Here is a 21378-nt window from a genome sequence, read left to right on the forward strand (position 1 = left end):
AATGAGTCAGGTCCCAGACTCTGCCACACACACCATGGTAACTCAGGGCAGTTGGACTTCCATGTTCCTCCTTCAGCCAACATCGGGGGTGGGAGGGAGGCCCTGGCAAGCACTGGAGGATGCAAAGTAAAGTGGCCTTGCTCTCAAGAGGCTTGAGGCTTCCTACCCTATAGGGGGATTGTAACTGTGACATAGAGGAGAATGTGACCCGGGCTTGAGGAGACATGTGCAGTTAGTGCCGATGGGCATCTGTTGAGTCGTTGAAACACAAGATCCAAAAAAGAGAATCAGAAGGTCATGGAAACTCTAGGGAAAAGAGTATTTCTAGTTGCATCATTAAATTATTCACGTATTTTTGTGTGTCTCTGATCACGTGTAGTGTATGTTATCTACAACTCAATAGGCTAGAAATTTCACAACGATTTTATTTGTTTTACCAAAGGGTAGCCGTAATCTAATTACAGTTGATGACACAAATGCCCGCAGCCTATTGCCAGATGCTGAGGCGTTTTTTTCAGTGAGTGAAGTTCCTGAGCAGTGTTGTTGGTGCGCAGAGCTGCTCCTCCTTCCATCGCAGAGGAGAGGTCTGCCGTTACCTCCTCACTTCAGGGGGTAGGGACTCCCGCCTTGAACACGCTTCCCACCTCCATTGTCTGGTCTTTTTCTTATTACATACCCCATCAAAGGCCAAAAAAACAACTTTTAAGCATGCCGTTCAAACATATATATTGATTTATGTAAAGTATATACAGGTTCTACTATACTAATATATTAGGAAATTATAAAGTGTACTCAGTAATGAGAATTTGAAAGAATGTGATAAAGGTGAAATAAACAATAATTTGAAGTATTTTATATTTAATAGTATAAAACTGTTTTGCTTTTACTATGGTCTTAATGGTATTTTAGTGACTACACTGGGATTAAATGTGCTACATCATTTTTATAAACTTGATTTAATATTCTCTGATTCAGTGATTCTAAGGAGTTTAAACCCAGTTTGTTGTGATACTTGGTTTCCTAGCTGAAAACAAAAGCTTGCAGAGATGCATAGAGCCGCAGGAGCAAGGGGTCACCGTCTTGGCCTGCTCAGTCACAGCGCTCATGCTCAGGTTTCATTCCCAGCCACCAGTTCTAGGAAGGCTCTCACTGACGTTTGGCTGGAAATGTCCTGTCTTCCCTGATGTCGTACCGGTTATTGCACTGTTATATTTTTTAAGAAACACATTGAAAACAGATAGTAAAGTCTCCAATTGGAAGGTTAGAAACAGCTTACAGAATTCTGTTTGTGAGTTTTTTTGTGGTACAGATCTGTGAGCTTTCTGAAAACATGCACCATCTTCCACAATAAATTACCATGCTGAAGCAGGCATTTCCTAACATTTCTATTCAAGGTGTTTTCTCCATGGCACGTTTCTTTCAAGTAGCAGTTATTCTCTCATTCAATGTCAAAACGTCACTTCTACCTCGAGAGAATAGACGGTATCATTTTCCTAAGAAAACAGCTAAGGGTGTACTGCTGACCATAGTCTCCTGACTTTATCTCCTGCTTCCACCCCACCTCTACCTCCAGTCTGTACTCAGCCCTGTAGCCAGAACCAGCCCACTGAAACATGAGTCGGACCACATCTCTGCCCTGCTTGCACTCTCCGGGCCCTCCCCGCCCCCTCCCACACACACACCCCCCCCCCCAGCCGACTCAGAGTCAAGGCCAGAGTCCTACAGGGGAGGCCCGAATGCTCAGTGCCCTCTGCCTAAAATGCTATCCCCCAGCTGTCCACCTGGCTCATTCTCTCACCTCCTCCCAGGCTCTCCCCAACCTCCCTGGGGAATAGCTCACCCACCTGCACACACATGGACACACACACCTCCCAGTACCTCCTGTGGCACACCTGCACTCTTTGTTTCTCCACAGCCCTTGTCACCCTCTAATTTACTATATAATTCACTTACTTTATTCATGCTGTGCCCCCTTCATGAGTGCAGAGATTTTTCTCTGTTTTGTTTACTGATGCCTCCAAGGGTAATAGTGAAATATTTAACATCAGGTACCACAGGGGCACCATTTGGACGCTGGCCAGGATGCTGCCCGTGCTGTATTTTCCAGGTGGATACAACCCTGGGTGCAGCCCTGGCACCTGCCGCAGAGCAAACATTGGTTCCATAACTGCTTACTGAATGAATGAATAAATTCAGCCCCTTGTCATCACAGAAGAGGTCACCAAATTTAGAACATTTGGTCTCCTGTAAAAAAGAAAGATGAGTAATTCATCTTTATGTTCAAGAGCTTTTACGAACTTTCCTATGAGATAAAGAACAAACCTTTATATGCTATGAAAGATTTTATAGTCATGACCTGCCTCAATACAACATATTGGAAAGATGATACTATTATAGTAAAATTCAAAACTTCAATATGGAGGGTCATGTAAACCATGATACATCACAATGTGGTGAATGAGGGAGCTGCCGTCAGCGCGTGCACACACACACACACACACACACACACACACAGACACACACACACTGTCTCACCCTCAAGACTGAGCCCAACCCAGGACAGTCTGATAAATGACCGAGCAAGGAGGGTGTCAGTGTCAGGCCATGTTGTAAATCTCAGTAAAGTTTAATTTCCTTCTTAAATTTAGATTAAAAAATAAATATTAATGGCAGTCCTAGCATTTCCTCTCACCTTGGAGACCTGCAGGATAAAGTCTAAAGACTTTTGCAGAGGTTCTGAAGGAGAGCTGCTAGAGGGAGGATCTGGAACAGTTGGGGATATCTCTCACTCTCCGGCTCCCTCTCCACTTGGTGAGCTTGGGTCTTCTCACAGCAAAGTAAATATAGCAGTTGGACTTCTTACTTGGCTGCTCAGGGCTCCAAGGGACCCAAGTGGAAGGCACGAGGTTTTTCACAGTCTAACCTTGGAAGTCCCAGAACTCTTGGCCAAGGCAGGTCCCAAAGCCAGCCTAGATTCAAGGGAGGAGAATCAACCTGTAGAGGGGAGCAGCAGCCTGCCTGTGCAGGGAGGGGAGGCGCCCAGGGACATCTCTGCCTTCTTCCACAGACAGCGTGGTGCAACGACACTGTGTCAGGGCTCATTCTAATGTGCCTCCCTCTCCCCTGAATAGCAAGCTCTGTGAAGGCAAAGACCATGCCTTAATCATCTTTCAGTCTCCCACATCCCATGTAATAAGAACTCAGTAGGTGTTAGTTGCATTAAAGTCTGAGATGCAAACATTTTAAGGAATTTTTAATTAGGAGAAAGTAGACTCTAGTACCATGTATTTAATGGTACTTAAAAGACACTGCTAGATGTCTTTATGCATGCATAGGAGGAAATGACTTATAAGGGATACCATAAAGAGATAACTGATTTTAAATAATGACTTCTTAATCCAGAGAAGTTAATCATAAAAGCAAAAAAGTTGAGCTAACACTGCTTCCATGTCCACAGAAACACACATTCAAAGGGTGCATTTGGTTCTTAGCTTGATTTCCTTGGTTTTCACTTTAGTCTGCTCTCCTTAATCCTTTATTTAGTTTTATATTGCCTTCGAGAATCACAAATTGTGATGTACCTCATAATTGTATTTGACTTTTCAGATGAGTTTATGTTTTTGTGCCTGTGGAAGTTTGTCTCCATGAAAATCTTTTGAAAGCTGTGTAGATCATATCATTGAGATTTCCTTGAGAATGTCCATTTGGGCCAATTTTTAAAATGTTCATCTTTAAGTGAGGGAGGGGTCAACTTTTAGTAGGGGAAAAGGTTTTTGTCTTTTATAAAAGAGCTGACTTTGGGCTTTAAGGAGCCTCTCAGACAGTAGAGGGAGTTCTTAAAGATGCATGCACATTACTTTGACAGTTTTTTGACATGGCCTCTGGCATTTCTCTGTGGCAGTGGGCAGGCTGCCTTGCAGGAATGCATGAATGCTCATCCCAGGCTTCTGTTGCAATGTTTTTTGGGGGTTTTTTTGTTTGTTTCTTTTGAAAAGTCCAAGATTTCACATGGCATCCTTGGCTTCTGCTAGAGATAGTGCAACCAGCTAATGTGACGAGAGGTGGCCTCAAGACTCCCACGTTTGGCCCTGCTCCCCCTTCCGTCTGTGCCTGGATGCACATCACAGTAACTCTCCTAGGGGGTGTGAAGGAGTGCTGACCCTCATTTGGAAGCGCAGCCCCCCGCCGGAGCAAATCAATACTTGAGCTGTCTGTCTCCACCGCTTACCTTCCTTTCACACAGCGAGACCCTTCTGTAGGGAGCGATCGATAGCTCTAATCTGCAGCAGCCTGCAGCAAGTCATGCGAGGCGGAGCGCTTAGGTGACATTACACGGGACCGCGGAGGCAGCAGCTTTTGTGGCTCAGATTCATAGCAACCTTCCTAGGGGCACATTCCATTTGGACTATGTGCTTTTTATACCCTCTTCCATGGATCACCATTGCTCTGAAACTTGATTCAGGGAAATGGACTGCTAGGGGGGTGGTGGGGGGGTGAATTTCAGACACATATTTTGCTCCCTTCCCAGATTCAACCACCTCTCCCTATTTTGTGCTGCTCCTGATCATAACTGCATCCTGGCAGTTTTGTCTAGACTTGAGCCTTGTGCTATAATTATTTCTATTCTGGGTATTTTTCAAACATAAACAAGTTTTTCTTTTTTCATCTTGGAAATCTCAGTGTCTGAAGAGCATTTTTATTCTAGCAACTACTTTCCCACAAAAGATCATTAGAAGATCATGAACATTATATGTCACTCCCATCTTTGAATGGCTGTGACCAAGTGAGAGACTCAGGGATGAAGACCTGGCTCTTCCAGGACCACCCTTGTCTCAGGAGCTGCTGCCTCGGGATCAGCTCTTGAACTGCCCCTGTGCATCCTCTGTAAGCAGGGTGGGAGTCAGGAAAAGCCCCCTCCAGTTCTCTACCTGGCCTTCCAATCTTCGTTTCCGTACCTAGTTATCCTGATTTTGTCTGTGGAATTCTGAATAGAACAGGAAATTAAGGGCTGGATATAAAAAAGCAAATACATGGGAGACACATTTAAACAAGGGTCAGAACTGACCGCTGTGTAAGCCTCCCCTCCGAGGAGCAGCCAGCCAATGGCAATAGAACTGAGTGCAGCGCCCGCCGCCCCCGAGAGCACCAGCAGCTGCTGCGTGGAGAGAGCTAAGGCTTCCTCTGTGAACACAGTTTTCCGAATTAAAACATGCTTAAATTCATCAATGATTTCCATGCTGTGTTTTACAGGAAGTTCCTTAGGATGTTTATCATTGCACTTCTTTAAATTTAACTCTCCTAGTATCTAATCTTTATAGCCTTTTAAACTGTGGCAGATCATCTCACTGATCTCTGTTCCACAGGCAACTGCATGCTTTCTGTTTTTCGGAAAGTACAGATGTCACCTTTGGAGACTCTCCGAGTTGAGCTTACCTTGCAGGAAAACTTGGAGGAGAGAAGATTTCCTCTCAAGTATCACTTCTCTCGTTGTGTTTACACACACCCAACCCGAGGAGATAGAGGTGGAAAGTGCATTTGCTGCTGGAGATGATCTTTCAATAAAGTGTCTTTTACTTAGAGCTATAAAAGAATCTTGGCAAAGAAGTGATCAACATTCCGATAATCCCATTCACACTCCCAGACACCAGTTCTGAAAATGACATGTCCAAAAGCAATGTTTCCATTAGTTTACTCTTTCAACAAAATATCCATTGGCTCTTTCTTGTCTGCCAGGAACTGTGCTGTTGCTGAGGGTGCCCAATGGAAGGCACGGCATCGTTCCTCAAGAGGCTCCTTGCTGAGTATGGAAAACATTAAGGAAGAGATAGGGGGCTGCCCAGTGGCATAGTGGTTAAGTTCACATGCTCTGCTTTGGTGGCCCAGGATTTGCTGGTTCGGATCACAGCTGCAGAGCTATGCACCGCTTGTCAGGCCATACTGCAGCAGCGTCCCACATACAAAACAGAGGAAGATTGCCACAGATGTTAGCTCAGCAACAATCTTCCTCAAGCAAAAAGAGGAGGATTGGCAACAGATGTTGACTCAGGGCCACTCTTCCTCACCAAAAAAAAAAGAAAGAAAGAAAGAAAGGAAAGAGGGGTCCACACAGTTTCATAATGACTGTGATGGAGAGTACAGCCCAGAGCTTCAAGGAAGGCATCCCAAGGAGGGACCTTTGACTTGGCATGTAGAGGGTTTCTAGGAGTCACGGGGACTTGATCAAAGGAAGGAGCATTCAGAGAAAGCAAACACCTTTCAGCAGAGCAGAGCCTTCAGTAAACCTAGAACCATGAAGGAACTTAATGTTCTGGGGACTCCAGATGCCACTGACAGCCCAAACCCACCTATCACAGGTAGTCGGTCCCAGGGTCCACAGGGCCCCCATCCCCACTTCCCTCTTCACCACCATCTGCTCATTGTGTCTGCTAGTCACCTTCTCCCAGCCCCAAGTAGTGGACCCCTGACTCATAAGGAGATGTGTTCCTGCCTTACCTGGGGAGAAGAACTGGGAGGCTGAGCACCTTGCCGTCGCTGTGGTTCCAGGACGAGTAATGGAGCTCTACTCTCCGGTCACCTGGAGAGACAGCAGTTTGTTAGCTTCACCACCACTTGCTGTGTCCAAGACACTATGAGCTTCATGCGTGTATTCAATACTTTGATCTTTACAGCAATGCTGTGAGGAATGTACAGTTACTATCCTATTTTAGTATATTATGCAAACACAGTACAATGTCTTATATAGTACAATCTGTTATGTATTTTATTATACCTGAAAAATATAGTTGAGGGCGCAGAGGTCCAAAGAGGTTAAATAACTTGGCTGGGGTCACACAGTTATGTTAGTGGTGAGCCAGGACCTGGAGCCAGCAGCACCTGCTCCCCACTGCCCCCCACTCCCCGCAGTACTAAGATGCCTGTGGAAATTGTACATACGTTCAATGCAACTTTTTAAAGCAGATTAGATCTGTTGGGTGGATTTATAAGTTGTGACTTACAAACAATTTTGATAAGCCACAAATACCAGTGTTGTGTTTTAATGAGACTGAAGGCATGAAGGAGCAGGCTCCAATCTTGAGGCTGTTGTGGGGACGCGTGGACGTTGCAGTTGCCCCTCTGAAGGCCGGCATTGTCGCCAGGCTCATTAGCATCCGCGCTCCTCACTCAGCCTCTGCTCCCTAGCTTACCAGCTGTTCCTGCTGCTCCTTACAATGTCGGATGTGTTCAGCTCACTGGGTTCCTGTCCCCACCGCCGGGAGGAGACAGCCCTTCCGCTGGGGATACCCACGTGGCTGCCTGTCAGCGGTGGCACCGAATAAAGTAATAGGCCTTCGCATGGCATATGGTGTCTGGATTCGTACAAGATGCAAAACTCTTCTGCTGCTAATGCATGATGACTCATAGCATTGCTAATTTTTCAAACAAAAGCTGACTTCCACACCCACACTTTTAACCCCTCGGGCTAAAAAGTCTAGTTGCAAGGCTCCAGAAAGGTGGCTTCTGGATGACTATATAAAATGTGTTACACTTTTGGACAGCATATGAAATATCTTGCTTTGCTTTGGGGTGAGGTTATTTTACATTTCTGGGCCTTTTTTTCCCCTCCAGAGATGTGGAATTTTTAAGCTTTAACTCTATTTCTTTCTCACAATGGAATTGTCCAACACTTGGGTAAACTGATTTTTTTTTAAGCTATTATTAAAAAACCAGCCACAAGGCATATAACTGTTGTAAATTAGAACTGTTGTAAAGTAGAACACTAGAAACTGTTTACAAGTCAGCTTTTTCTTTTAAAAGTTCCGTACAGACTACTGCCTGATACTGTGTCAACTCAAGTGTGGAGCATTTCAAGCTCTTCGCATTAGAATATTTTAATGTTATAAGAGAATGCTGATTCTTCTGTGGAATATGATATTGCACCGTCTCTCCTAGTGTGCTAAATACATAGGATCAGTTGTGCTAATAGATGTCTAAATTTAATCTGTATTTATGTACTAAAATACAACTGTTATTTGCATTTATGCAATCAGGTCTCCCGTTGAATTAGTGATCAAAATATTGCTTCTCTTATAAATAATCCTTTATTGAACATTTTATTTAAACATTTTAGAGTCAAGAATTGCCAACATAAAATGATTAGACAGTTTTTAATTATGGACCTAATCACTAAGTGTTTTAGTCAGTCTGGCACATGAGAGCTTTTGCAATCAGACTTTGGCAAATGCATGAATTTTTAAAGGAACTTCACCCTAGGAGGATGATGCGGGTTTTCTAATAGGTTAGTCTGTGCCGCCGCTGAAGGTTTCTTTGGAAGAGGGAACTGGAGACTCATATTCTCAATATTGATAGTTCATTTTGGTTCCATTTCAAATCCAAAGTTTTTATTTATCTACAGATAGGAATTCAGATGTGAACCTACCTTCTTATAAAGGGCATTCTGTTTTCAGAAAATGAAACAAAATATATAAAATTCCTAAATGTGCCTCACTTTCTAGATCCTAGTGTTTGATGCTATTTTTCTAGCATGTTCTCTAATGTTCTTGCCCTTTGCCATTGGAAATAAGCTGGTATGTATTCGGTGAGCCTAAAAATTCATTAGACACTTAAAATTCACCGTGACAGTTAAATTGAAATTAAATAGATACTGAAGTTTTAAAAACATTTTACTTGAGGTTACCAAGTAATGAATTTCCAGTTTGCTGCCATTCCCTTGAGTTTGAGAGCTATGTTTGTTGTTACTAATGTCAGTGCTTTCTTTTTGTCCTATTTCCACTCATTTTTATGAAATGTGAGTGGAATGCAGTGGAATCTCCAAATAATTGCATCAGGATAGAGGTGGGGACACTACTGAGACTGAATTCTTGGTCAGTAGTTAGTGTCTGCATGTGACCCGTAAAATGCTCTCTCATCATGGACCAGCAACCAAACTCAGCATCCAAAGGGCAGTTTGGGACAGAGGTGGATAACGTGCAGAAGCACAGGCTGATCAAAAGCACCCAGAAGATGAGGACCATTTGTCCATCACTCCCACTCTTGGTGACAGCCCTGCAGAATAGGGCTGTGTTAATCCAGCTCCCCATATGGAGAGAGTGAAGCTCAAGGAAGCAGGGGTCTTGACCAAGACCCCACAGCCATGGCAGGGCTAGGATGGGAGCCCAGGCCAACGTGACTCTGAGGCCCCCCTCCTGTTTCTCACTGGTTCAGCACTTTTCACCTGAGAACAGGAAACCATCAAAATTATATAGCTTTGAGAAACTGCAGCAATTAATTTTAGTCTGTTCTATCGTTATTGTTACCAAGAGGATTTTAGTCTTTAAGCCTTGATTTTATGGAATAAAGATGAAAACATAACTGTTGTAAATTAGAATGGAAAGTTTTCCCATTTTGATACCATATGTACATCCCTTATGCCTAAATACATGTAGCTTCCAAATTAAAAAGCAATGAAAACATTAAGCTTAAATATTCTCAATGACATATCTCACAACAGAGTCTAGCTCAAAATAAGGACCAGATTGGTGCTTTTGCCTTGATAAATAGTTGAGAACATGGTTCCATCATGGTGATATTTCTGGTCTTGCAATCAAGGCATTTATTCATATATGTTGAATCTATTTTATTCTACCTCTTTCAAAAATAGACTTGAAGGAACTTACAGTAAGGGCCATGTGTACTGAGAAAGAGAAAAATCGAAGCCAAGGAAGTAAGGATCAGGCATCACGACATGTGGCTTCCTATTGGGGACCTCAGTGACATAAGGGGTCCCTGTTAACTACTGCTGACCTCTACAGCTTCACTATAATGTATAGCTAGCCTGTGTCCTCTGTGTATCCTTGTGCCGAAGTTTTCAATTACTGTAAATGAGAGTATATTATATCTAAACTGGAAAATGTAATATATCATTCCAAAGAAATATATTCCTAATTTCAAAATTTTATGTTCCAGACAACCAATATTTACAGCAAATTTTTAATATCAGAGTAAGTTTCTGTTCTCTGTTTTTTGTTCCAAAAAATATCTTTTGAGTTGATACACAATTCCACGTGCCGCAAAGGCTAATTAGGATGAAAAAAAAAATTTAAGGGTTTGACATAGGTGAAAAAGTAAAGAATTAATTAGTGATATGGGGAAAAATATCATTAAAAAGTAGTCTTAATGTGCACATTTTCTGGATGCTGCCTTAGCCTTTTAGTTTAAAAAGCCCAAGTGCCTGGCATTTTACATCTGTGTTTCTATAAAGATAAAAGGAAACTTGAGTGTCTCATTCTCCATAATGCATTTAATATGTGACAAAAGGTTTCTGTTCCATTGATTTCCATGGCCACGCAGTTTCACAGTATTGCTCCACTAACTGTCTTTTTGTGCTTAACTCTTTGTAGACACGTACCACTTTCCTCAGCCCCTGGGATGGTATAGGATTGAATGACCTCAAAGGCGTTTTGTGTATTAGATACTTCCACTCACGTTAGTCTTCTTGTTACCATGTTGCAGGACTTGTTGCCCTGATAATCTAGCTCTTCTGGCAGGCTTGTTTACTTGTGATCACTATGTAATCATTCATTTTATGGAGCCTCATTAAGGACTGCAAACCTCTGTCCCAATTTAGCGTCATTCGAGCGTAGGTAGCATCCATCTGCTCCACCCGCACTGTTTAATTAATGAACTTCATAATGTGTTCTTTGCCTGTGAAAAGCTCTCCGTCTTCTCAGGTTGTTGAATGGGACTTGCATTCCAGGTTTTCCATGTTGAGATTCTAGAAAGCCCGCCATGGTAGGTGCTAATTATGGACGACCCAAACTTCTGTTAAGTCTTACTTTGAAAGAAAATTTACTTTTTCTTTCATTATATATTCATAAACCCAAAGTGAGATTACTTTTTAAGTAAGTAAATTGTTATAATTTCTTTCTCTTCTCTTAGGTGAGAGTAGACTATGTTTCACATAAAAAGGCTGTCTTTCCTTTCAATAAAGTAAAAATATGCCTGTTATTTTGAGATTTTTCCCTTCTGAAATTAAAGTTATAGATGAAAGTCAAAATGTTATTTCTGTTTTCCACTATCTCTGTTTTATGGAATTGTCTAAGAAACTTGGTAGCATAGATTTTATTAAAAGTAATAGAATAGTGACTGAGTGTCTGTTTCTTCTGGGAAAATAGTTAAGACTCAAGTAAAATATTTTTAACACTTCAGTATCTTTTATTTTTAGTGTGTTGTAAAGTTCCATCTGGATTTAGAGGTGTTTTGTTAGCATCTATTCAAAAACCTGATAAATTTGATATTATATGACAAATGGTGTAAAACTAGCCACGCTCATTTATTTAAAACATCTATTACAAACTAAGACCAGGGGTTTAATACCGATTTTTAAAATCATACCTATGGTTCATGTGCCTTTTCTTAAAGACTATTTAGTATTGAGATTAAACTCCACTCAACCCTGTCAAGTGCTCTCAAGTCAGAGAATTTCTTTCTATCCTGGAACGTGACAGCATCCCACATTCATATTATATTCATTTTTCTTCATCACAGTATTAACTCATTTCTATAATGGTGAGGAAAAAATACGGCTGAATATTCATTGCTTCAAAAAACATTTTTACCTACACGCATCAAAATTGGAAGGGTAACTATATCTGTGTTCCCGTTTAATCATTCTAAAGTTAATAAATTTTGAAAATCAGTGTTAAAGTTCTTACAAACGAAATACCTCATGTACAATGAGTGTAAAAGCGAAAGGGATTAAGAGTTAGAAGAATAACCGGAGCGGAGGGCAGCTGGAATGATGCTATGGGACGGTCACATGTGGGTAAGTGGGGGTAGCACTTTTAGAAGATACCACCTCTTGCTCTCCCTTCTCTAACATTTGTGGAGGAGAACGTAGTTGGGGATGTGGTACCCTCCTTGGAGACATCATTGATAAGGGGCAATGATCCTGAGACTCTTTTGATGTGGCCCGATCTGGAACTGTCGCACTCCATCACCTTTAAAGGTGCTCAGAAAAATAGCACCATGATCACAAAAAATTAGGTAACAGGATGAGTTCCACCTTGCTTTAAATTGGGTGTAAGTACATGAAATTGCTCATATTTGACTATTTTTGACCTAGTAAAAAGGCATTTTCAGATACTTCAGCCTAATTTTTTGCATTATAAAAATGTATGTTGTGTATGAACATCAACTCCCTTAGCTGTGCAGAGAAATCCGTGTGCATGGGGTGCTCTGCAGAGGCTTTCACTGCCTAACAGAGCGAGGGCTGCGTCTGCAAGGCTGCTGCTTCCAGGGAACCCCTGGCTCTTGAGGTGGCTACATCTTGAATTGTTTTCTTCTCTTTGGGGCCATCCTTTTCCTTTAGCCTTTGTGTTTGTGTAGCTGGTTTCCCTGGGCATTGTGCCCAGTCAGTGTTATTTTATTATTGTTATTATGTGCTGTGTCTCCAATCCTGTTTAGTAATAAGGATTTTAAAAATCAATTAACAAATGAAATACATCTGTACCTGGGAAACTTTTGAATTGACTGCCAGCTTAGCAAATTCTCAAGACTGCCACAGACCCCAACTGTTAACCACCTTCTAGTGTGGGGCAATGAATAGTCCTCTTTCATTTACCAGCCAAGGGAGTCGAACTACCTTTATATTAATGCAATAAAAATTGTAAATCGAAAAGAAGTATCTTTGCCTCATATGCAATTTTTATTAAAAGTATAAAAATTTACAAGCAGATAATTAAAATGCTATCCCTTCCAGTCATCTGGGAGACCAGTTTAAGTGGGTTTTGAATCATGACAAATAGGCCATGAAACTAAAACTTAGCAGAACCATGGCAGCCAGAGAGTTCCAGAGCAAGATTTGGCCTTTGAGGGCTTCCTGAGTGTGAACTGAGGCACAGCCAGTCAAAGCAGATCAGTGACTCGTCGATGCAGAGAAGTTGTCAATGTCCCCACCCCATCGTGGCCCCAGACACGTCTTGATGCTGCAGGACCTAGTCCAATCCAGTAAGTCACTTTAGCATTTGTGGAAAACCATTGGCCCCAATGGAATGTTTGGCCCCTGCACCATACCTGTGGCAGCCCAGGTCAGCTTTGTTCTGTGTCACCCAGGGGCAGTGCTGGCCAACACAATTTCTTTCTTTACTGTATTAATTCGTTTAGTTCCCGCAGCAGTCCTGTGAAGTCAGGGTGCTGTAATGTGTTTCCGCTGGCTGCTGCTCCTCCTTCTCTCTCCCTCTTCCTCCTCCTCCTCCTTCACATCAGTTTCAAAACCCGGTTTGAAAATTTACATCTCTCTCAGTAAGAAGATGTGGTGCTTTCCCAAAAAAGCTTATAACCTGCACTGTATGTGTTTAATTTATAATTAGTTTAGTATATTTCTTCATTTCTCTAAATGGTTTTCACTTGGGAAGTAAAACCCTCAAGATGTAGAAATTGAGAGGTAAAAAACCTCAAATTTTTCTGTTTTTTAACTATACACACCTATTAACTGGAAACATATATTCCAAGGAGGTCACAGTTTTGATTTCTGTAAAGAACATACAGTTAAGTAAGAAGGTGAAATTTTACTGACCACAACTCCTGTTAAAGGTGGGGGAAGGCGCCCCGCACAGGAGAAATGATACTTTGGCTCTAAGAAGAAAATGGACTATGTTTGTAAATTCAGTCATTTAAAAACATTTTTTTTCAAAACAGATGTGCCTTGTTCAGGGCTAATAGAATGCATTAATTTTGGCTATGTCATGATTTCAGCTTTTCAGAAAGTGCTTACAAATTCAGATCTTCTCATCATGTCTTTTATAGCAGTTGTTAGATTTTGCCAGTTTTTCTTTCTGAGTATCCTTCTTTTAAGGCTAGTTCTAAGAATGGCAAAGGCATTAAACAAACTGATTAAATCTATTTGTGATTAAAATCGTGCTGACCTGAGAATCTTAAAGGCCGGTTTGACTGTCAGGTCATGGAGGCGTTTGGCGCTGTGAGGGGCGGCACTTTGGAGAGGCTCCTCTTTCTCAGCCCTGCCGGTGGCCATGGGGAAGATAGCCTTGTCGGGCTGGGAGGAGTTCGTCATTTTTGCTCTTGGTTTGTTTTTAAAACAAGATCTTGCAGGAGCAGCCTTTTCCAGGTGCTGTGGACTAGTCAAGGCCATGAGCTGAGCCAAAGCCAGGATTAGGTTAAAGGCTTTCCTGAGCTTCCGACTCTAGCAGCAAAGAGAATGTCACTCAGTGGCCCTCATACTCAGAGCCAACCTCTCACCAGTATGTTTGTCCTATCATCTGCCCTTCCGCCATCCTGACTTCAGCCCTTTGGGTAATAGGCTTCTCTGTCTTTATGAATCTCCTTTCAAAACTCAGACACTCCTGAGATAGCCAAACATTAAATTAGAGCTTCTTAAATTGGGAGCCAGGCAGTGAGCCAGGTTATAGGCAGGTCCCATGAGAAGCATAACGTATCTTTGCAGATCATCAGCAGTGCTTGGTGGTTAATCATTTGCAACATTTTTTAGTAAACATGAGCCATGAATTTGCATTATTTTTAAGATAAGAAATCTCACACATTTCTTGCTTGCAAGTCTGTTAGACCCAGCTTCCAGGGCTCTGGAGGTCCTGCCCTCCCATTCTCTGCCCCTCTGCAGAGTGGGAGGACTCTAGGGGAAATATTTGTGTCTCAGGGCTTTCAGCCATAGTTCTCAACTCTAGAATCACATAGAGAATTGCAATATAGACTGATGCCCAGGACCCACTCCACAGCTTCTGGTTAACTTGGTTTGGAGTGGGGATTAATCAATGCTGATTAATCACCAGATGGTTCTAATGTGCAGCCGGGAATGAGAGCTGCTGCCATAAGGTATTAAGCAGTCCCCTTAGTAGGGATTCATGAAACCCCAAGGAATAGGATGAAAAGATTGCTAGTGCTTTGTGGGAGATGGAATTAAGAACCTCCGTGGTTTCTTCCAGAGCTGAGAATGGTAGCTAACAACCATCTAGGGCTGAGCTTGTGCTGGGCACTATACTAAGCACTTTATGTGGGACCACTGTTTTCCCCATTACCCAGGAGGAAGCTGAGGCCCAGAGAGGCCCTGACTCTCTCAAGAGTACACAGCCAGATGAGGGGTGATGGTAGGCTTGGAGCATGGGCAGTCTAACTGCAGAGCCTGGGCTCCGTCTCAGAAGAATGTCACGTGGTAAGACTTGGAGTAAGCATCCTGGCAGGCAGGAGGAAGTTGGGGATGGTGGAATGTTGAGGTGGCTGGAAACTGAATGACAAACAGCTCTAGCCTCACACTTAGGGCACCTGCTATGGGACACCTAAAGCTTGAGAGGGACCCAAAAATACAAGGAGAGAAAGGTGGCAATCAGGAGGCATCTGAGGCACCATTTCATGGTATCCCCGAAATAATGCAGTGTCAGAAGAGTCACTGCCTAGATATCTCAGGCCCAAGGCATCTGTTCGTTGGAGAACCATCTCCCCCATCTCTACCCAAAAAGGTGCTTATTCTGCATCCTTCATCCAAGAAATGAATATGATCCCCTTCAAATCACATCCCTGTGCCACTGTAATCGTATAAACCCTTGTGATATTACCATCTTACCTTTTTAGACTTTTGTTAATTGATCAAAGGGTTAAAAGTATAAAAACTGTACAGCTTTGAGGAAAATGTAGATATTAATATCTTTCTTTAATCTGTAATAATGGCTGGTTTTAGTCAGAATGCTTTAAATGCAGCTATTGTCAGATCTATGCCCTGTATCAGTGGTTAAGTATCCCGGCCCATTGATATAGCTTTAAAAAGTTCAAAGGCTATGCTAGCATGTCTTTGTCTCCTTGTCTTTTAACTGTAGAGAAAAAAATGTCCTTGTAGCAAGCCTTAGCATTTATGTGAAAAATGAAATTGGGTTCAGTTTGTGCATAGATTTTCAGAGAGATTAAAGTGGGCATCACACAATTTTTCTCGATAAAAGGCCGCCTTTGATGTGCTTTCTGTCTATTCATACAGAAGTGTCAGCCATTGTTTCTGAGCCACAGAAGAGCATCCGCTTGTCATTGGCATATTCTAATACTTTTGTGTTGGAGCCTTGTTCAAGGTGGATCTTACAATTCAGAGATAATGTTACTAAAACCGTACATTGTGACCAGACACCAGTCTGCCTCGGAAAGATAAATGCCAAGGCGAAGCCAAAGCATTTATGGAAAATGATCAGGAAGCAAAACTAAAACATTTGTTTCTGAATGTCCGATTGTAATCTGCTCTTGATATTTCATCAGCCCTATAACAGAGAGTTATTCTTTGGTGCTTGCTTTGTTCTGGCACTGGGTTCTAATTTGCTTTTGCTTTTGAGTTTTTACTGCAAAGGAAATCAATGAAGTGGTTACATTCTAGGGCCGAGCGTGCCTGAGTGTGTGCTCCCAACTTGAATCAGGCAAAGATGATGGAGGCTAGAGTGGAGATGCCTTAGCGAACTGAAAGTTGAGAACATTCTCACAAAATGTCTGCTGGCTAGTCATCCTTATGTGAGCTCCTGGAATGTGTACAACGTGCTGTTTTGTGTGCATTTAATCCTAACTGGGAAGTGAGGTCCTTGCCCTGTTCTACAAAAGAGGCAGCTAAGGCACAGAGAGAAGTTGAGTGACTTGCCCAAATCTCTCTGTCAGTAAGTGGAAAGGAATTCACACCCTTAGCCACTGTGCTCATGTCTTCCAGCTTCCCGACTGCAGTGTCACTAATTGCTAAAAATATTCTCACATAGTACTTTGAATTTGCATATCAACTAAAATTTTCACCTTTCTCCCTACATTTATTCAGACGGTCTTCTTCATCTCTGAAAAAAAAGCAGGGCTTTTTTCCTTAAATGAAAGTGAAGTCCAGTAGAAATTTTTTCTTTGCTTGGCTTATGTCCTTTTGACAATATGTGTTTCAGGATAATCTAACTCTTTGTTGATATTTTTGTTAATGCTACCTCTGAATTTAAAAAAGAAATTCTCTTTTAAAATTATGTCCCAAACAGCGAAGGCTAAATCCCTATGCCAACATTATTTAAATGGCTATCTGATCTCTCTATACCTTTGTTTTCCTTACATTTCTTCCACTTCAAGCTTTCCCAGCACATTCAAACTGTGCAGCCATGTGTCTGAGGCTGCTGGCCTGGCTGTCTAACCATAGGAAGCCTAAAACCTCTGCTGGGAGGAGAAATGGAGGCTCCTGCGGTGACCCCCTCTCAGTACTTGGGGGAGAAAAGCAAAGGAGGAGGAGGGAAGGGAGGCTGCTTTCTGCTGCTGTCCTGCCGTGACCTTCCTTTGCCCCATTGAGGCCTGCAGAGAGCAACTCTCTGGTGGGGTGGGGGGACACGTCTCAGCTGTCCATCTAATTCCACTACTGTGTGTCCACAGGTCCACCCAAACTCACCTCCTCAGGACCACCTTCCCCCTAAGCAACAGTTCCCTGACTTAGAGATTAGCAGCCATTCACACTTCCTACTCTTGTTTCCTCCTCTTTCATTTCCCATTATGAAAATAGTGATCATATGAAAGACCCAAAAAAAAAATCTTATGTAAACTCATGCCAACATATTTGAAAGTCCTCCTGCAAAAAGAAAATTGGAACATGAATTCTGAGTTAAAATGAGACATTGTTTTCTGGCCGCTCAGTTAAATTCTGCTTTTGTTTGTTTTTTATTTGCAAGTTAACCCATGTTAAAATGAAGTCAAAGCTACGCTGTGCCATTCCGAAGAAGCATTTGGCCACTAAATGAGAAAAGAGCCAGGATCTATGTATAAATTATTCAGAAATTTAGTAAATAAATGTGCAAACTTCTAGCTGAGGCTATCGCTATTGCATTATTCAGTCCAATAAAGAGAATTTAATTTAATGGATTTTCAGCAACATCATTCAGTGATCAACAAAAGGCATACTGTCCTTTATGAATAACTGATTTTCCCAGGGCATTCTGAAGAAAGTGGGTCCTCGTTAACCCTAGAATGGCTAGCTAATGTAATTGAAGCGCAACCACCTGGCAGTGAGGTTGCCCGTCAGCTGCCAAGGAAGGCCCGGGCCGGGAGGACCAGGTGCTCTGCTCGGGCTGTCTGATTGTTACAGTGGAATAAACAGCGTGATTGCACAGTATGGCCGGGGGCGAGGATCCAAGACTGCTGCCAACCGGAGAGCCTGCTTTCTTCCCTGGTCTTTGACAAGGGGGCTGAAAGTGCTTCTATTCAGAGCAGGTAATGCTGACAAAGCTCTGATGCTGTCTGCTGCAATTAGGACAAAAAAAAAATCAGGCTGGCCTGAGAATGAAGCAGCAGTGAGCCTCAAGTACCTATTTCCGCATCATAGGAAGCCTCGGCCCTTTTAGTACAAGCTGTGAAGTTTAAGCATAAAAACGTAAAAGAAATTTAAGAAAACGTAAATACTGAGTGACCACTGTTTCTTAGAGCACGTGGGCTTAATGTGCTGCCTGCTTGGAAGCATAACGCCGAGTCGTCACCAAACGATAAACTTTATTTGGGCCTGAATTCCATGGCAACCCAAATTCTCTGGCTCTTTGATTATGCTTAATAAAATGCTGGGCCAGGTCATTCCTCTTTATCTTCCTTTGTAAAGCCCTACAAGCATCTATGTTAACTAACTGAAATAGTCCTCACTCTATGCTGTTGTTCATTCTCGGTAATTTTTTTTAAAGCACTGATCCTGTGTGGAGATATAAAAGAAAATTAACATTATTTAACTTTTAAAAAATTTAATTAAGAAATAGGCATTATGACCTTTCTAAGGGGTTTTGAGTGTGAAATGGTTCATTAAGTTCATGTTAATAGAAAAGTAAAGAGCACTGCCCCCAAACAGCAAGGAAAAAATCACTCTCTCTTAACACATTGATTTATTTCCTTTGCTAAGCACGGGAACCATGAAATGTTTCGTCCCCAGCAGCACATTAAATATGTGCAGAAGTAAAATTACAGCTGAACAGTACCTTGTACTTTGTACTTGTGGTGTGTACATTTCAATAGGCTGGGATGGAAAAAACAAACTGTAGAAAGATCCTTTTATGAAATTAAATTACCTGTTTTTTGTATTGCTCTGAAGCTGTGCATGTGGCTTTTGATTCAGAGGGAGCTTAACTGTTGCCTGTAGCTTTTCTGTTGGTTAATCCCATCCTCCCTGCCACCCCCCGCCCCCAGTCAGTATCTATCATTAGAAAATAGAAATGAGAAAAATGTTTCCACTTGGGTATTTAGTCTGTCCAGTGGTACCTAACTGTGAATAGAGTTACCAGGATTGCTTAGAAGGACGAGTGTTAGGTCGGCAGTGTTTCTCAGTATATTATCAAATAGCAGTTGGGCCACTTAGTTATAAATTGGGAGACTGACTTGAGCCAAGCTGGGTCATGTCTCTTAGCCTCAGTTTCCACATCTGTGAAAAGGAATGGTAAACACAATGGTACGTGAAAAGCTGTTACTGCAGCAAGGTCTGCCACAGACAGGGGCTTCATAAATGGAGTTTCCTTCCTCTTTCTCACACAGTGGGTTTTTTCCCGTGGAGAATGACTCCATGTCATGCCTTTGTTTCCTAAAGGATTTATTTTTCAGACTCCATTTTGCATAAGTACTCTGCAAGGACAAAGTAAATATATATAAATTTAGTTGTTGGAAAAAAGAAATATATATAAAATTTATATATATAAAAGTACATATATTATATATTTATATTAAATTATGTATATAATTTATATATATATTTAATTTATATTTATATATATAATTTATAGAAATTATAAATTATATATTTATATATATATTTTTAACCTTTAGTCTTCTAGCTTAGAATTCTATTTTGGTTTGCTCAAACTGGAGAGTCTTATTGGCAACCCCTCCTTGATGCTGTCTTGGCATTTGAGCTAGAAACCTAGATTTGAATCCTGCTCCTAGTTGGGCATCAGCATTGCCCACCACTCCGTGGCTGTTTCCCATCTATAAGATGGGCTGAAGGCAGTGCCGGTGATAGAGAGGTTGGATGGATTCAACGGTTAGCGTGTGTGCAGCACAAACCACACTGTTAGTGGTCCCTGGAGGCTGTCACCCTTATCACTGCCTCTGAGGTTTGACCTTGAGCTTACGCTAGAACTCGACAGGACCATTAAAGGCGGTCCCACTGCCGGGGTCTCTGAACCGTCTTTGTGCTGTGGACCTCCTGCCCTTCTCAGTATGTTTATAAATGAGAAAATAAAACACATAGGATTACAAAGTAAATCATTTACAGTAAAATACTTTTTAAATCAAGCACAGATGTAGTAATATATGAATATCTTTATTCATACGTTAAATACTAAGCTGTAGTGGTGGGTGTTATAACTTCTGTAATTTTGAAGCAGTGATGAGCAAAACTGATATTTTGAGACATCAGCAACAACATAATGTGATGTGAAAATATCTGTGATTTCTGCTGGCGATACAGCCACAGGGATTGCCACTATGGTTCATTGTTCATATTCATAATGGAAAGAAAGGCTTAATTTCAGTTAGAAGATAGTGAAAAAAGATGTAGTTTGTGTCATCCAAGTTCACGGACCCCTTGAATTCTGATCATCACCCAAAAGAGACCTCTGGGGTCCGTAGACCCGGATTAAGAACCACTCTTTGGAGAATTCACAAGAACCACAGTCAGGATTCCCCTCACTCTGGCCTCAATTGGATGCTCTTAACTGGGATAAAAAGCCAGTCACTCACTGAAGCATTCCTCTAGCCAGCCAGCCATGCAAGGAATTATACTGATGCCTGTAGGTAAGGAGGCCCATTGTTATGGGTTCTAGGGCAGAGTCTGATCAAGACAGACCACAGTGTCTGCCTCACAGAGCTTCCATTCTAGTCAGGGAGACAGACAGCAAACAAGGTGAATCATTAAGATGCAGCGCATGTTAGAGTACGGTGAGTATAGAGAAGAGCAAAGGGACTGGTTGCCTCCCAAGAAGGCATCATCTGAGCAAAGAGCTGAAGGAGGTGAGGGAGGGATCTTGGGAGAACATTCCAGGCAGAGGACACAAAGAAGGCTCCAGAGTGTACCTGGAATGCCAGAGGGGGACTGAGGTCAGTCTGAGATGATTATGGTGGGGGCATGGTTGGGAAGGGCCTCGCTGGCTGCTCTAAGGACTTTGCTTTTACTGTGAGATGGATGCCATTAGAGGGACACCATACCATGAAGACTCTGCTTGGTACATAGAGGCTGGCAGACCAGGTAAGGGGCTGTAGCCATAATCCAGGGAAGAGATCATGATGGCTTGGCCCAGGGGTGGTGTGCAGTGGTGACACGTGGTTGGGTTCTGGATAGATTTGGATTTTCTACCAAATGGGATGTGGCATGTGAGAGGAAGTGGAGGCAGGAGTGTCCTAAGTCACCAGGTTTTCAGGACATTC

General features: G+C 42.2%; 1 protein-coding gene and 1 long non-coding RNA gene across 9 annotated transcripts in view; one reads left to right on the plus strand and one right to left on the minus strand.

The window, feature by feature from the left end:
- The window catches only part of RALGAPA2 (Ral GTPase activating protein catalytic subunit alpha 2), a 319858-nt gene that overhangs the window by 256901 nt on the left and 41579 nt on the right, over positions 1-21378 (plus strand). The window lies entirely within an intron of this gene.
- LOC139040298 (uncharacterized) lies at positions 407-7389 on the minus strand. The gene is made up of 6 exons (XR_011494529.1): positions 7185-7389; positions 6493-6574; positions 5434-6281; positions 2693-2969; positions 1954-2244; positions 407-1462 (listed from the first exon to the last, which is right to left on the minus strand). It is a non-coding gene; the product is annotated as an uncharacterized lncRNA (long non-coding RNA).

The sequence above is a fragment of the Equus asinus genome, chromosome 15 (genome assembly GCF_041296235.1).
Source record: "Equus asinus isolate D_3611 breed Donkey chromosome 15, EquAss-T2T_v2, whole genome shotgun sequence".
Lineage (NCBI taxonomy): Eukaryota > Metazoa > Chordata > Mammalia > Perissodactyla > Equidae > Equus > Equus asinus.